The 15,016-nt window shown below is 45.2% G+C and overlaps 1 non-coding gene and 1 pseudogene across 1 annotated transcript; both read left to right on the forward strand.

The window, feature by feature from the left end:
• Positions 1 to 548: 548 nt before the first annotated feature.
• On the forward strand, positions 549 to 1,017 carry LOC101643326 (annotated as a pseudogene).
• A 3,296-nt stretch (positions 1,018 to 4,313) lies between these two features.
• Positions 4,314 to 4,420, forward strand: LOC115868448. The gene has a single exon (XR_004045600.1). It is a non-coding gene; the product is annotated as a U6 spliceosomal RNA (small nuclear RNA).
• Positions 4,421 to 15,016: the final 10,596 nt, after the last annotated feature.

Raw genomic sequence — 15,016 nt, forward strand, 5'->3', positions numbered from 1 at the left:
CAGCCCTTGGCCTTGTTCTTACTGATATTATATTTCTCCATTGTCTTTTTTTTTTTTTTTTTACAGATGATGTCAGTTGGTTCTTGTGTATTCTATCTAGTATGGTCCACATGTCAACTTGCTGTTTATGTTCTTGAAAAAAGGTTGTTTGCCACGAACAAGTAGTTGGTCTTGCAAATGTCTGTTATGTGATTTCTGATCTTCAGCTGAGATGTAGTCAATTCATATGCCCCTTCTAACTATAGCCCCTAGAAGAGTCATAGTGGTGTAGTTGTTATGTGTTCGGCTGCTAGCTACAAGGTCAGCAGTTTAAAACCACCAGCTGGAGAAAACCGAGGCTTTCTACTCCCGTAAAGCTAGGGTCACTATGAGTCAGTATGGACTCAGTGCAGTGACTTTAAGGTTTTTTTTTTAAGTCACCTTAATAGAGGGTGTGAAGCAAGTCACCACCCTTGGTTTTCTTGAGAGTATGGTCTGCTGAAAGATAAAAACTAACCATAAAGCCATTCCTTTGTGTATCAGAGCCATCTCAGGCCTTTTTCACGAAGATGGTGCCAAAGGCGAAGAAGGAGGCTCCTGCTCCTCCCAAAACGGAAGCCAAAGCAAAGGCTTTAAAAGCCAAGAAGGCCGTGCTGAAAGGCGTCCACAGCCACACAAAAAAGAAGATCTGCACGTCACCCACCTTCCGGCAGCCCAAGACCCTGAGACTGAGAAGGCAGCCCAAATACTCCCGGAAGAGTGCCCCCAGGAGAAACAAGCTGGACCATTATGCCATCATTACATTCCCCAGACCACAGAGTCTGCCACGAAGAAGATTGACAATAACAACACACTGTGTTCACTGTGGATGTGAAAGCCAACAAACACCAGATCAAGCAGGCTGTGAAAAAGCTCGATGACATGGACGTAGCCAAGGTCAACACCTTGATCGGGCCTGACAGTGAGAAGAAGGCCTATGTTCGACTGGCTCCTGACTATGACGCGTTAGATGTTACCAACAAAATTGGAATCATCTAAAGTGAGCCCCGCTGGCTAATGCTAAATATAAACTTTTTCAAGATGAAAGAAAAAAAGAGCCATCTCAGAAACAGAAAAATCTCAGGACCGTTGGCAGAAAAACCACCAGTGGCGCAGGTTTGAGATCTCTGTCTGAAGTGGCGTGGAGGCTGAGACCGGAGCACCAGATGCTGTGACAAAGAGCCAATGAGACAGAGCAAAGGAGCCAGGCCAATACCAGAGGTAAAGGCCAGGAAACTGTGAGAACAGAGGGGTGCCACTGAGACAGTAAGACTGTGAGGCAGAGCAGCAGGCTGGATTCCCAAGGAAGGCAGAGGCCAAAGGCCATGTGGCTGAGAGGGTGAAGAATGGCAAGACTTGGCTACTGACTGAGGAAAGTGCTGTTGTGGACCAAGAGCTGTGTTCTTACTGTTTACTGATCCTAACTTGTGGTAATCTGTTAACTGCCCTAGTAACCCCCATAATTGTGGATTTTTGTCTGTGAGTTCCATGGGGTGATTGCAATGAATTATTGAACCCAGCAGAAAAGTAAAGTGCCATGGGAGAAAAGGTTGTTATTAGAATTGGGAAGGAGGGAACCGATTACAAGGAACTACATGTGACCTCCTCCCTGGGGGATGGACAACCGAAAAGTGGGTGAAGGGAGACGTTGGACAGGGCAAGATATGACAAAATAACAATTTATACATTATCAAGGGCTCATGAGGGAGCAGGGAGTGGGGAGGGAGGGGAAAAATGAGGACCTAATGCCCGGGGCTTAAGTGGAGAGGAAATGTTTTGAGAATGATGAGGGCAATGAATGTACAATGCGCTTTACACAATTGATGTGTGTATGGATTGTGATAAGAGTTGTATGAGGCCCTAATAAAATGATTTAAAAATAATTAATTAATAAAAAAAAAAGAATTGGGAAAAGAAAGATGGAGGGTGGAGGAATGCCTGACCTCTGCCCTGTGGTCATAGGGAAGCCAGAGGAGGTCAGGTGTTGCCCTCCTTCATGCCATGTTCACACACTTCCATCATCAAAGCCATAGTTTCCAATTATTGAGCCTTTCAAAAATTTTTCAAACACCAGTAATCATAAATGCATCTTGATTGCATGTTTGATCAATTTCAGACTGTAGAATTGGTACCAAAAAAAATCTTCGAATACTTCAACCTCAGCTTTAGTAGTTTGGAAAAAATTCAGATTTCTGTGTGAATTTGAATAATAGCACATGAACTGGTTTCCTTGTACTGTGTGGATATTATCCGATGGTTTACAGAGTCGTGCTTCAGCATCGATCTTGAAATGGTCTCTGATAGTGAATGCGCCAATGCTCCTGTTCAACTTGTCAGTTCTGAAATAGACAACCATATGATTTTTCAGCTCAAAATGGCCAATCCTGGCCTAGTTCAGCTCCCTAATGCCTAAGATATAATCTTCAAGTATTCCTTTCATTTTGATGACTTCTAATTTTCCTATATTGATATGTTGTACATTCCAGTTTCTGATTGCTCATGGACGTTTGCAGCCCTGCCTCCTCCGTTTGAGTCGCGGCACATACAAATGAAGGCACTTTCCTCCGTTCACGTGAGCGAGGACGGCTCTTGTTTGCGGAGCAACTCCTTCTCAGCCGTAGATTGAGTGCCTTCCAACGCTAACCTCAAGGTCAACCAAACCACCAGCCACTCCTTGGGAGAAAGACGGGGACTTTCTATCCCCATGCAGAGTTACGGTCTCCGACATTCACGGGGCCAGATCTACCCTGTCTTACAGGGATGAGTCGGCGCTGACTTGAAGGCAGGGAGTGCGGTCTGGGTTCTGCTCCAACCCGAGGGACTCATCTAGCACTACATGAGACACTGTTGTGCTCTTACCCAGTAGATATTTCACTGCCTTATTATGTGCATGTGTGTGGAAATAAATCGCTGGATTCTTCTTCCTAGTCCCTTTAGTCTAGAACGTCCTCTGAAACCTGTCCACCATGGGTGACCCTGCGAGTATTTGATAGCCCAGTGGCAGAGCTTCCAGCATCACAGCAACATGCAAGCCACCGCAGTGTGACAAGCTGGTCGACAAGTGGTGGCCATAAAGATCAGTCAACCGAGTAGTTCGACTCTGTCCCAGGAGGTCAGTAGTGTCAGATGGAACTTTGTGGCATATGATAACCACCACCACCCTGGGAGCAGTGAGAAAATAAGTATCTGTTGTTTAAAGCCACGTACTGGTGGTGGCTGTGTTATCGTAGCCCCAGGAAATCAAGACAGGGATAGTCTGTAAAGGACTGTCAGGATGCAATTTGGGTCTTTAAAAAAAATAGACAGGGCTACAATTGACAAGTAGTGATGGTATTGTATCTTTTGTCCTTGATTTCTTTCTTTTCCCCTAGACTGCTGTATTCACTCTGTCATGCATTCATCTGTTTGGTGGGTGGCAGAGAGAATCTAGTGGAAAATTTGATTAGGATCAAGTGTTAAACTCCCGGAGCAACTTGGTCTAGAGGTGTTGGCTGGCTGTTCTTATGCAGAGAAAAGACATTTAAATAAGGAAGTTGAAATTTAAATAGAGAAGCAGTCCTTGCAACTCAGCTCTCTGGCAAACGTTGTCCCTAAAGCAAAGCAGGAGTTTCCTTTTAAAATTGAATCATGATTTATAAGTAGCTCTATCTCGGTGGCAAGAACATTACTCTGCTGTCCTATCTGACATTCAACCAAACTTGCAGGTGTGTGGCTATCTTTGAAGTTACATACAAGCAGGAAAATTAAGAAAACTCCACTGACTGATTAGAAAGTTGAAGGAGTGTTTAGCATTCGGACTCCAGAGTGACATGAAAGTGGTTTGAGGGTCTTTTTGCGATCAAGGGACAACTGTTCAATAGATTGCTTTGTTGAGGTCTAGCTCAATTCTCTATGCGTGTGTCCAAGGTGCAAACTCCTGGAGAGGGGAACTCCTTTATAGCGTGAGGGATATGGATGAGAAAGTTCTTAAATAAAAATCATTATACTGCCGTAATAGTTATAAAATCAAATGAAATTCACTGTCATCAGGTCAACTCTGATTCATGCGACTCTATAGGACGGAGTGGAATTTCACCTTTGGGTTTCTGAGGCTGTAACTATTCATGGGCTCAGAAAGCCTCATTTTTCTCCCAACGAGAAGCTGGTGGGCTTGAACCTCCAACCTCATGTGATTAGCAACTCAATGGACAACCCACCACACCACCAAGGTGCCTAATGATTAAAGATCGGGTATCAGTTTTAAATTTTTGGAAGTGGAAATAAAAGGTTTTTTTCCCCCATAAAAGTGTATATTGGTGCTTGCTTCAGCAGCACATATACTAAAATTGAAACAATACAGAGAAGATTAGCATGGCCCATGCACAAGGATGACATGCAAATTCATGAAGTTTTCCATACTTTTAATTGTAGTGTTCCAGCCTACCCCGATATTCTGGCTACCAGGCCCCCGCTCCCCAAGGGAAGTATAGATGATGTCATCTTGCCTTAAAGCTATGTCCCCTATAGCCCACTTGCTATGGCAAGCTGTCCTGGTAATTTTCCTACCTAAATTTTTAGCCTTCAGATAACTATCACCCCCCCTCACCTGTTCCAAGATTTTATCATAAATTTTATTCCCAGATACTATGTATGTACCCACACCCTGTTCCAGGAAGTTACTGGAGACTAATGCTTCTTTAAGGGTCTAATCAGCTAGGCTAATAAGAGTGGGAAAACAGGACGCAGTTAGAGTCTTGTACTTTGCTGCTTGAAAAACAAGATCAGGTTTTTGTCTTTTTATACCCTGCCTAACTGCTATTCAGGGGCTTCAGGATGTTAAAAGATGCTAGTCCTCCCATAGCCACCAGCTTAATAAAGACTCCAAATTCAATTTCACAGTATTACTGTGGTCTTTAATCTCTAGCGATTCATAACATTTTGGAAGCTCCAGCAAGACAGCCACTGTGCCGTCCGGAACAGAGCCTCAGCCGGCCAGCTGACCCAGGTGGAAGAAGGCCTCAGGGGAGAGACCACCTGAGATGTTCCAGGGCCCTAGAGAACTTCACTGACCTGTTCTGTAGCTACCTGGGAGATGCTCACATAGTTATCTGGTAAATAGGTTAGTTTTAAAGTTTCTTTTCCCTAATGCTCTCATCATGGTGGTTTTGCTTCCTCTCTCTCTTTTTTTAATCATTTTATTAGGGGCTCATACAACTCTTATCACAATCCATACATACATCAATTGTGTACATTCATTGCCCTCATCATTCTCAAAACATTTGCTCTCCACCTAAGCCCCTGGCATCAGCTCCTCATTTTTTCCCTTCCCTCCCTGTTCCCCCCTCCCTCATGGACCCTTGATAATTTATAAATTATTATTTTGTCATATCTTGCCCTGTCCGATGTCTCCCTTCACCCACTTTTCTGTTGTCCATCCCCCCAGGAAGGAGGTCAAATGTAGATCCTTGTAATCGGTTTCCCCTTTCCAACCCACTCTCCCTCTACATTCCCAGTATCACCACTCATACCACTGGTCCTGAAGGAATCATCTGCCCTGGATTCCCCATGTTTCCAGTTCCTATCTGTACCAGTGTACATCCTCTGGTCTAGCCAGACTTGCAAGGTAGAGTTCGGATCATGATAGTGAGGGGTGGGGGAAGAAGCATTTAGGAACTAGAGGAAAGTTATATGTTTCATCATTGCTACATCACACCCTGACTGGCTTGTCTCCTCCCTGAGACCCTTCTGTAAAGGGATGTCCAGTGGCCTACAAATGGGCTTTGGGTCTCCACTCTGCACTCCCCTCTCATTCACTATGGTAAGATTTTTTGTTCTGATGATGCCTGATACCAGATTCCTTCGACACCGCGTGATCGCACAGGCTGGTATGCTTCTTCCATGTGGACTTTGCTGCTTCTGAGCTAGATGGCCGCTTGTTTACCTTCATTTGCTTCCTCTCTTATCTCCTCATTCCTCACCCACTTGTTTTGGTTCTGGCCCTCGGCCTGACAGTGACAGCCCCTACTGAGTGGATCCCTTTTCAAAAATCCTTGGTGGCATTTTTATGTTTTCTGGGTCACGCTCTTGATAGCCCTCCAGTGTCTATAGCTTGGTGAATCACTGTCCTCTGGATTGTTGCACATTTTAGCCAATACATTCAGTGTCTGTTACGAGATATCTCATGATTCTGCCCCACTTCATGGGATCCAGACTGCCTGTTTGATTAGGTAACCGGCATTTGTTTCCAAGGAGCCTTCTCCAACTTCAGCCAATTCGAGGTCTCCTTGTTCACTGTTGTCCTATTCTTCCTCTTTTAAGGAGAGTCAGCATATGGGGGACCCTGTTGTAAAGATAAAATCCCCCTTACAATGTATACTAGATCATTTTAAAACAGGATTTGCTAATGGGTTATAGGATTAAAATTTGTCCTGGAAAGCTCCAGACCCTTTGTGAGTGAAAGTGGCCCACTTGGGGGGTTGGTTGGCTTGACAAGGGTACCTATGACCCCCAGCAGTTTGAAATGTGCAGACAGGCAAGCCTGGGCACCCTGACCAATTCCCTTAGATTGATGTGAGGTAAGTGTCCTTCCAAATCCTCTCCCCAGGACTGAGGAAATGTGCCAGATGATGTTGGTGGCCCCTATTCTGTTGGCAAATTCCCCTTCACAACCCGTGTCCAAAGATGAAGGTTTTCTTCCAACCCCTCGTACAAACACTCAAGAAGCTACTCAGCGACCTTCTGAGGAATCCGACCTTCTGCCACCGTATGTTAGGTCCCTACCATTGGCTGACACCCCTCCCCCCAGCCACCCTATGTGTCACCTAGTTAAGTTTTCTCTCCTTTCTACACCCGCATTGAAGTTCCTCATGCCCCTCACCACCACCAAATCCTGCCCCTGCGGGAAGCACCCCCTGGAACCAACCTTTTTTTGGTTTACATCTCTTTTTCCACTAGCGACTTGTAAAATTGGAAAAACCAGCATTCACCTTTTTCAAATAAGCACAGGCACTTATTAGCATTTTTGAGTCAGTGTTCCAAACCCACCATCCTGCTTGGGATGATTGTCTGCAATCATGAATAATCCTTTCTACAGCAGAAGAGAGAGGCTGCATTGGACAGGAGGCCCCAAAAGGCTGTTATGAGCCCCATGAGTGGGACAGCAGAGGAGAATAGGGACTGACCTGAGGCCATGTTTCCCCAGACCCAACCTCACTGGGACCCAAATACTTCTGAAGACCTTTGGGCATTGGACATTTTTCACTGGTACTTATTGCTGGGGTTGTAGGGAGATGCCAAGTGACCCACTAATTTACCCAAAGTCAGTACAGTAAGTTAGGGACCTCATGAGTCCCCAGTAGCCTTTTTGGAAAGACCAGCATGCATACTGCTCATACACCTCTATAGAGTGGACCACGAAAGGACAAATACCGTGTGCCTGTTTGTACCTGTTGAGCGTCATGGAGCCCCTTCGGAACCTTAGCAATCCCTGTTCATACCAAAATGAAACCCTGCCCGGCCCTACATCATCCTCACGATTATTCCTATGCTTGAGAAGTGTGATGAGTTATTGAATATAAAATGGATGATCTGCTCTATAAACCCTCATCTAATTCATAAGAAAAAGTTGGGGGGAAAAGGAATGATAGAGCACTAGCATCAGAGGGGTCCAAATCCCTGTTGGGCATGGAGCCACCTTCCAGGTCAGCCTTGCCCACTCTTCTGTTTCAGTGGAGGAAGTATTAACAGTTACCATTGAGTTCATTTCAACTCATGGGGACATCGTGGGGACAGGGGGTGAGAGAAGTATGTGGCTGCGAGGTGTTGAGTTGGTTCCAACTCACCTGATCCCATGAAACATTACACAGTCATTGCTATGTTTCAACCGACTGTTGCGCACACCGGGCCAGGCCATATTGTTGAGGGACTCTCTCTTTCTTTTAGCTCCTCCTCTTGCTTTTTAAGGCCACTATTGGGAGTTTCTTTGACAGATCACAAGTTAATTCTAAGCAACATGGTTTTATTGTTCAGAGGAGGAGGCCAAGATGCAAGGAGTTTTTGAGGTCACGCTTTTACAATTGTGCAATGGAAATCTGAACGCGGGTCGCTTTGACGTCAAACCCTATCCAGTTTTCTATTTTATCACACTGTTTCTAATGGGAGGCTTGAAGTGAGAAGACAAGCCCACAGAAAAGCTGTGGTTAGCTAGGTGGAAGCAGGGTGCCACTGTGTCCAGCATTTGCCAAATACTTACTATTCTCCAGGGAAAATGCAAAAGGCCCTGTTGGTGTGGTGGGTTAAGACTGCTAACTGCATTTCAAACCCACCAGGCATGAGACCTGTCTGCTCCTCTAAAGATTTACAGCCTCAGAAACCCTAGGGAGCAGTTCTACCCCATCCCACAGGGTCTCCTTTGTGACCTCTATAGTTCGAGGCTTTACATTTAGGTCTTTGATCCATCTTGAGGTTGTTTTTGTATATGGCACAATAAATGGGTCCTGTGTCCTTCTTCCAGAAATGGATATCCAGTTTTGTTAAAGAGGTTATATTTTCCTCATTTCATATTTTATCCCTTTGTTGAAGGTGGGCAGGTTTATTTCTGGGTTCTCGATTCTGTCTAATTGGTCTATGAAGCTACTGTTGTAGCAGTATCAGGCTCTGTTGACTATCATGGCTGTGTAACAGGCTTTCAGACCGGGAAGTGTGAGGCCAGTTACTTTATTCTTTAGCAGCACTTTGCTTATCCAGAGTCTCCTTGCTTTTCACATAAGGTTGGTGATTAGTTTTTCCATTTATTTTATTTTTTTCAGCCAGACACACCCTTGTTTGTGCTTGGCAGTTTTTCCATTTATTTAAAGAATCTTGTTGGAATATGGATTGGGATTGCATTATATCTGTAAATTGTTTGGGACAATGTTGACATTTTCACAATGTGAAGTCTTTCTATTAATGAGCATGATATGTTCTCCCATCTATATACATCTCTTGATTACTTGTGGTGGTGTTTGGTCATTTCCTTTGCAGAAGCCATTTGTTTCTCTAGTTATATTCCTAAATATTTCATCCTTTGGGTGGTTATTATGAACAGTATTGTTTTCCTAATTTTCTTTTCAGAGCTCTCATGGTTAGTGTAAAGTTATCTGATTGATTTTTGTATGTTGATCTTATATCCTGCCACTTGCTGGACCATTCAATCAATCCCAACAATTTTCTTGCTGAGTCTTTGGGAGATATGTATGGGAGCAGACCATCTGCAAATAGAGAGTTTTATTTATTCCTTGCCAATTTGGATACTCTTAATTTTCCTTGCCCGATAGTTCTAAGACAGTGGTACTCAACCTGTGGGTCATGACTCCTTTGGGGGTCAAACAACTCTTTCACAGGGGTCGCCCTATTCATAACAGTAGCAAAATGACAGTTATGAAATAGCAACGAAAATAACTTTATGGTTGGGGGGGTCCCCACACTATGAGGAATGGTATTAAAGGGTTGCGGCAATAGGAAAGTTGAGAACTTGCACATTTTTGAATAAGAATGAGTGTAAAGGGCACTCGCATCTTGCTCCTGTTTGCTAGTGGGATTCTTTCAGTTTCTTTCTGTTGAGAGTAGTGTTGACTGTTAGTTTTGCATATATTCCCTTTATTATGTTGAGGAATTTCCCTTCTCTATTTTGTTAAGTTTTAAAAAAATCATTTTATTGGGGGTTCATACAACTCTTATCACAATCCATACATACATCAGTTATGTAAAGCACATTTATACATTTGTTGCCCTCAACATTAAGTTTGTTTTTTTTTTAAACCAGGAATGGATGCTGGCAAATGTCTCTCCTGTGCCACTTGATGTGATTGTGTGGTTCTTTTCCTTTGTTTTACTTGAACGATGCTTGCGTAACTGGTATGAATCCCACTTGTTCTTCACATTATCTTCAATGGGCATTAAGGGTGGAGATCACACATTTCTGATCCCCTTCCCACCCCCCACTTTTTGCGCTTGTGTGTGTGTGTGTGTGTGTGTGTAATGATTGAAATAACAAGAGGAGAAGAGAACAAAATAAGATAGCTACTTGCAGGTTGCCTCCAGGAGACACTGTGGTCGTAGCCATCTTGCTCGTCGGCCACACTGTTCGAGCACCTTCTGAACAAGTTGAGATGCAGGGCAGAACTAGTTGATGCTCACAAACAGCTGCCAGAATCCTCATGAGCAGCTTGCAAAACTTAGCTTATCGATTCAATGTATTGGTCTTTTGCCCTCTGCCTGTCATTTTTAATGCCTCTCCCTTTTTCCTTCCTCCTACCTGTTGACTTTCTTGCTCGTGCAGGGTTCTCTTCCCGTCCTCCTTCTCGAATTCATTTTCCTTGTTTTCTTTTAACCTCTGTTCACTTCTTTCTGTTCAGTGTCCCACTGCTTCCTTCCCTGTCGCCTTCTCCCCGCGTCCCTTCTCCTGGTTTCCTCCTCCCTGTCCTTTTCAGGCCTCGGTCTCTCTTCTTTCACTCTTTTGTTCTGTTTTATGGATAATCTACTGATCCACTCCTGCCTTCCTTCTCTTTCTAGGAATTTCTTCATGAAAGGACTAGGGCAGTGGCTCTCAACCTTCCTCATGCCGACCCTTTCAAACAGTTCCTCATGCGGTGGTGACACCCCCAGCCATAAACCTATTTTGGTTGCTACTTCATCACTGTCATTTTGCTACTGTGATGAATCGGGCGGCCCCTGTGAAAGGGTCATTCAACCCCCCAAAGGGGTCGCCACCCACAGCTTGAGGACCACTGGACTAGAAGGTGCCCCATGTAGTCATTGTTCTGAAGAGAACATGGGTGGAAGCAGTGTTGATCACAGGCAGCCACTAAATTTGTTCTGCAGCTGATCTTAAATGTAGGAAAAGATTTTCAATTATAAAGCTTATAAAGTGTAAGGATGAGGCAACCTGGCTACGTTTCGAGTTTGGCTAATGGTCTCAAAGTGCTTTACAAGGTGGCATTTGCCAACCTTTCTTTTTTCCCCTAATCTCCAAGCTCATGAGTTTTTAAGGGAAATATAATCCTCTTTTCTGATTCATTTACACTTAGCTCATCTGTGTATTGTTTGGTAAAAACCATAAAAATCCGAAGTTCAAGAAGTTTTATGAGGTCTTTAAAGACTTATGTTTTGAACCAGGAAGTTGTGTCCTGCCAATATAAATGGACCTGGGACCCTCAGGGGGTTTGAGCCCAAGACCCATGGCATTACATTGGGTCTAGACTTGGCATAGACTGGCCATGTCTGGCAGAAACGAGGCTTTCACTTGTGGAACATTAGTGATTTCAGCATTTTAGATGAGTAATCAGTGATCATTTCATACATGGGGTTCATAAAATACTCTTCAAGGATGATCTCGCTCACTAGATAAATAGCAGGAGACTTATGTGCAATACTGGGATTTCACTAGCATTTCCTGACTGGAGAGTGGGGTCATTTTCTCATGGGTCATATATTTCTGTTATTGGCTGGATGTACACACATGTATACCAACATGGAAATGAGTCCCTTAGGGATGGGTTTAACATTCACACCAGACTGGGTTTCTTTCTTCTTCCTGTGGTTGTTTCAGAAACGATTGGACAGTGGGATCTGTCAGAGATGGAATAGGTCTGGGGTTTTTTTTTGGAGGGGGGAGGGGTTTTACAAGTGTTCCACCTTGGACGAGGTGCTGTCTTACCCCTTTTGTGTCATTCACTTTAGTGGAATATATGTGAGTTTTCCTTCTCCGACAGGTTACTATTTCACCTTAAGTTTCGGCTTTCACAGGCACCTTTGTACAAGAACTTCCAAATCCGTCATAAACCTGCCAGCAATTGGGTGAGATTTGGATGACATGCCCACCTTGGCCTTGCTTTAGGAGAAGCAAAAGGAAGATTGCATTGTGTATTTTTTCTGTATTGGATCTTTTTCGTGAGCTGTTCATCTCGAGGCCAGCAGTTCAAAATCACTAGGTACTCTGACGAAGAAAGATGAAGTTTTATACTTCTGTAAAATAACTTCATTCTCAGAAACCCCCGGGGAAGCTCTCTGTCCTATAGGGTCATGGAGTCGGACTTGACTGGATGGCAGTGAGATAGGGTAGGTAAAGATAACTGCTCCCCACAAATACATATATTCTGGCCAGATCCTCACATCCTCAGGAAACTGAGGCTCGGAGAAGTAAAACAATTTGCTCAAGTCGCCTGGGAAGTAAAGCAGCAACAGAGCCCAGCCCTGCTGACTCGTAGTTCAGAACATGAACCCCCGAAAGAGGAGCTGGTTTATGCTACTTGGCTGGTAAGAGTGACCCACACGAACGGTCCATAAACCACTGCAGACTAGCAAAGCCCTGTCCTGTTGGGATGTTACCCTTTGCTGTGTCTTGATTGTTCTCCTAGCTGACAGCTCTTCTCCCGTTTATTCTGGCTCTTCGCAATGCAGTGAGCTCTAGACACCCATCCCACCCCACTCCCATCTGTTTCAATTGTTAAATCCCTTAACTCACCTGAGTGGTAAGCTCTCTGTACAGTCTCCATGACCTGGCGTTAGTCGTAGGTAGGAACCGCTTTCCCTTTCTATTGTGAAATCAGTTCCGACTCTGAGATTGGAAAGGAAGAGGGAACATCTTAAGGACTTCCAGAAGAACGCACACGTCAGCCTGGGAGGAAATACGTGTCGACGCTCCATAGAAGCAAAGATGCCAACACCTTGTCCTGCTTACTTTAGACATGTCATCAGGATGGACCAGTCCCTAGAAAACATCACAGTGTTTGGTAGCGGGTCCATAAAGGAGAGATCCTTGATGTGATGAGTTGATAGAATAGCTACAACGATGGGTTCCAACCTACCAACGAGGTCCGGGCAGGACACTGCGACATTTAGTTCTGTTGCATATACAGCATCCATGAGTTAGGGTGGACGGGATGGCAACTGATCAGAAAGTGTTATATGTTCTTCAGATGTTGTCAGTGTTCCATGGGGTGACAGAACCCTGTGGTTGTGTTGTGATACTGGCGTCACACAACTAAGTCCTGCTCTGGAGTGTTCTATCATCCCAAGGTGTTGCTCAATCCAGCCAGTGGACTTCCATTTATTTATGTCTCCTCTCTAACCAGGCAGGAAGTTTCTCATTCATCTAGGGAGGTTGTGCGTTCTGGTATTTTATATCTCCTGGTTCTGTGTTTTAGGCGCAGTAGGCACTTGGTGGATATTTCTTAGCTTGCATTGTGCCCTTCATCACAGAACCCTTTGCTAGGAAGCAACTTCTTGACTAACTGATCTTCCACAGCCTTCTCAGCTGGTTCACTTAATAAAAATAGTAGTTGTGGTGAAAGTTTATAAAGCCCATTAGTTTTTCCCTCTTCAACAATTTATACATCTTTTGTTCTGAGACACTAGTTACAATCCATCCCTATAGCAATCAGCTGGTTCATTTTGCCTTGGCTCAAGAAGTTAACCTGGATGATCTCACTGATATCTGTCCAGGTGGACCCTGAATGTTTGTTTTTTTTGGGCGGGGGGGCTGTCCACAGACAGGGCTGGAGAGATTTTTAAACCCAACTTTTCTGTGTTACGGAGGAGGAAGAGCGGGTGGCCAGCCTGGTGGCTCATGAGTGGTGATATTCGGATTGGAGCTGAGGTCTCGTTGAAGACCTCCACTCCAGTGCTGTTTAATCTAGAGCCCAAGAGTGGCACTCAGGCTGTGTTCTCACAGGAAACTGGTGCTCTGGCAGCTGGCCCGAGGTGCTTTTCTGCCAAGTCAAATAAGGGAGCTCTTTCTCTAATGTACAGAGAGGGGAAAACGATGAATGGATTCAGTTTCCTCAATTTCAAATAGATTTTCCATGATTACTTCTTAGATCATTATTGCTTGCTACCAATTGTCTACTCACCAATGCAGGCCGATGACGAAACAAAGAGGCACTGGCTCAGGATAAAGAGGAACAATAAGCCAGGGCCTTGGAAACAGGCCATCATTCTTAACTTAACGGCGTTTTATAAAACGGACAGCTACAACCACGGGTTTTTTAATTACATTTATGAAATCAAATCATGAAGTCCCCTGGTGACAGTGTTTTGAATTCAGATGCTAGAAGTCCATGCCATTAGTTCATGATTATTCCATGATTATTCACGGATTTCTCCAAACAGCACTGTAGACTCCCAGCGTCGTCCGTGTTCTTGGTGTCATCTCCAGGGTGAGAGACCCAGGGACTTTTATCTTAGTTTTTATTGCGCTGAGTAGAGATGGAACGTTTTTGTTGCTGTTGCCTTTCCACCGTCAATGATAGGTTGTCTGTCGTGTTGTCTCACCACTACCATGATCTGTATCCCGTTTTCCCCATGCCTTTTCACAATAGCCCAGTGTCCTAGAAGCCGCGACTTTCCCTTTCCCTCTCCCTCCCTCCCACGACTTTTCGTTTGAAATACTGAAAATGGGCTGTGGCAGTCAGGGATGCTAAACTACGCGCGCAGGGCTGGCTGCGCTGGAAGCCTGCGGCGGGGGTCCCTGTGCGCGGGCGCTCCCTGCTGCCCGCTCCGCGTACCCGCCGAGCCGGGAGCTGGGAGCAGGGTACCAGAGCCTGCAGACCCGGACGCCTCCAAAGGCGCTCTCCTGGGCAGCTCGGGACGGTCCCCTGTGGGGTCCGCCTGGACATCCCGGTCATAGACCCACAGCAAGAATCCGAGCGAACACGGCTTAAAAAAGAAGGCTTTCCAAGCACTCGCAAACGCATCCTGTGCGGCTTCCATGAGGAGAGGACCTTGGGCGACGTGTGTCGGGCCCTTTGTCCTCTCCAGGAAGGTGGACCCGGGGGCCTGTCGGACCCCATCAGAACGATCGACCCTGTGGCCGTGGAGGGTGGCGGCGCGATCTCGGGCTCCTCTCACGGATTCCCCAATTAGGATTTACTGCCTGACGTCACGTCTGCCGGAGATTGGCTGCCGAGCTCTGACACTCGGCTCCACCGCGAGAGAGAGCTTTTCAAGCCTGCGCTGCGGGCTGCCGCCGTGCGTCCCGCGC

This window comes from Echinops telfairi, unplaced genomic scaffold (assembly GCF_000313985.2).
Source record: "Echinops telfairi isolate 266 unplaced genomic scaffold, ASM31398v2 ScPeMD7_10;HRSCAF=50, whole genome shotgun sequence".
NCBI lineage: Eukaryota > Metazoa > Chordata > Mammalia > Afrosoricida > Tenrecidae > Echinops > Echinops telfairi.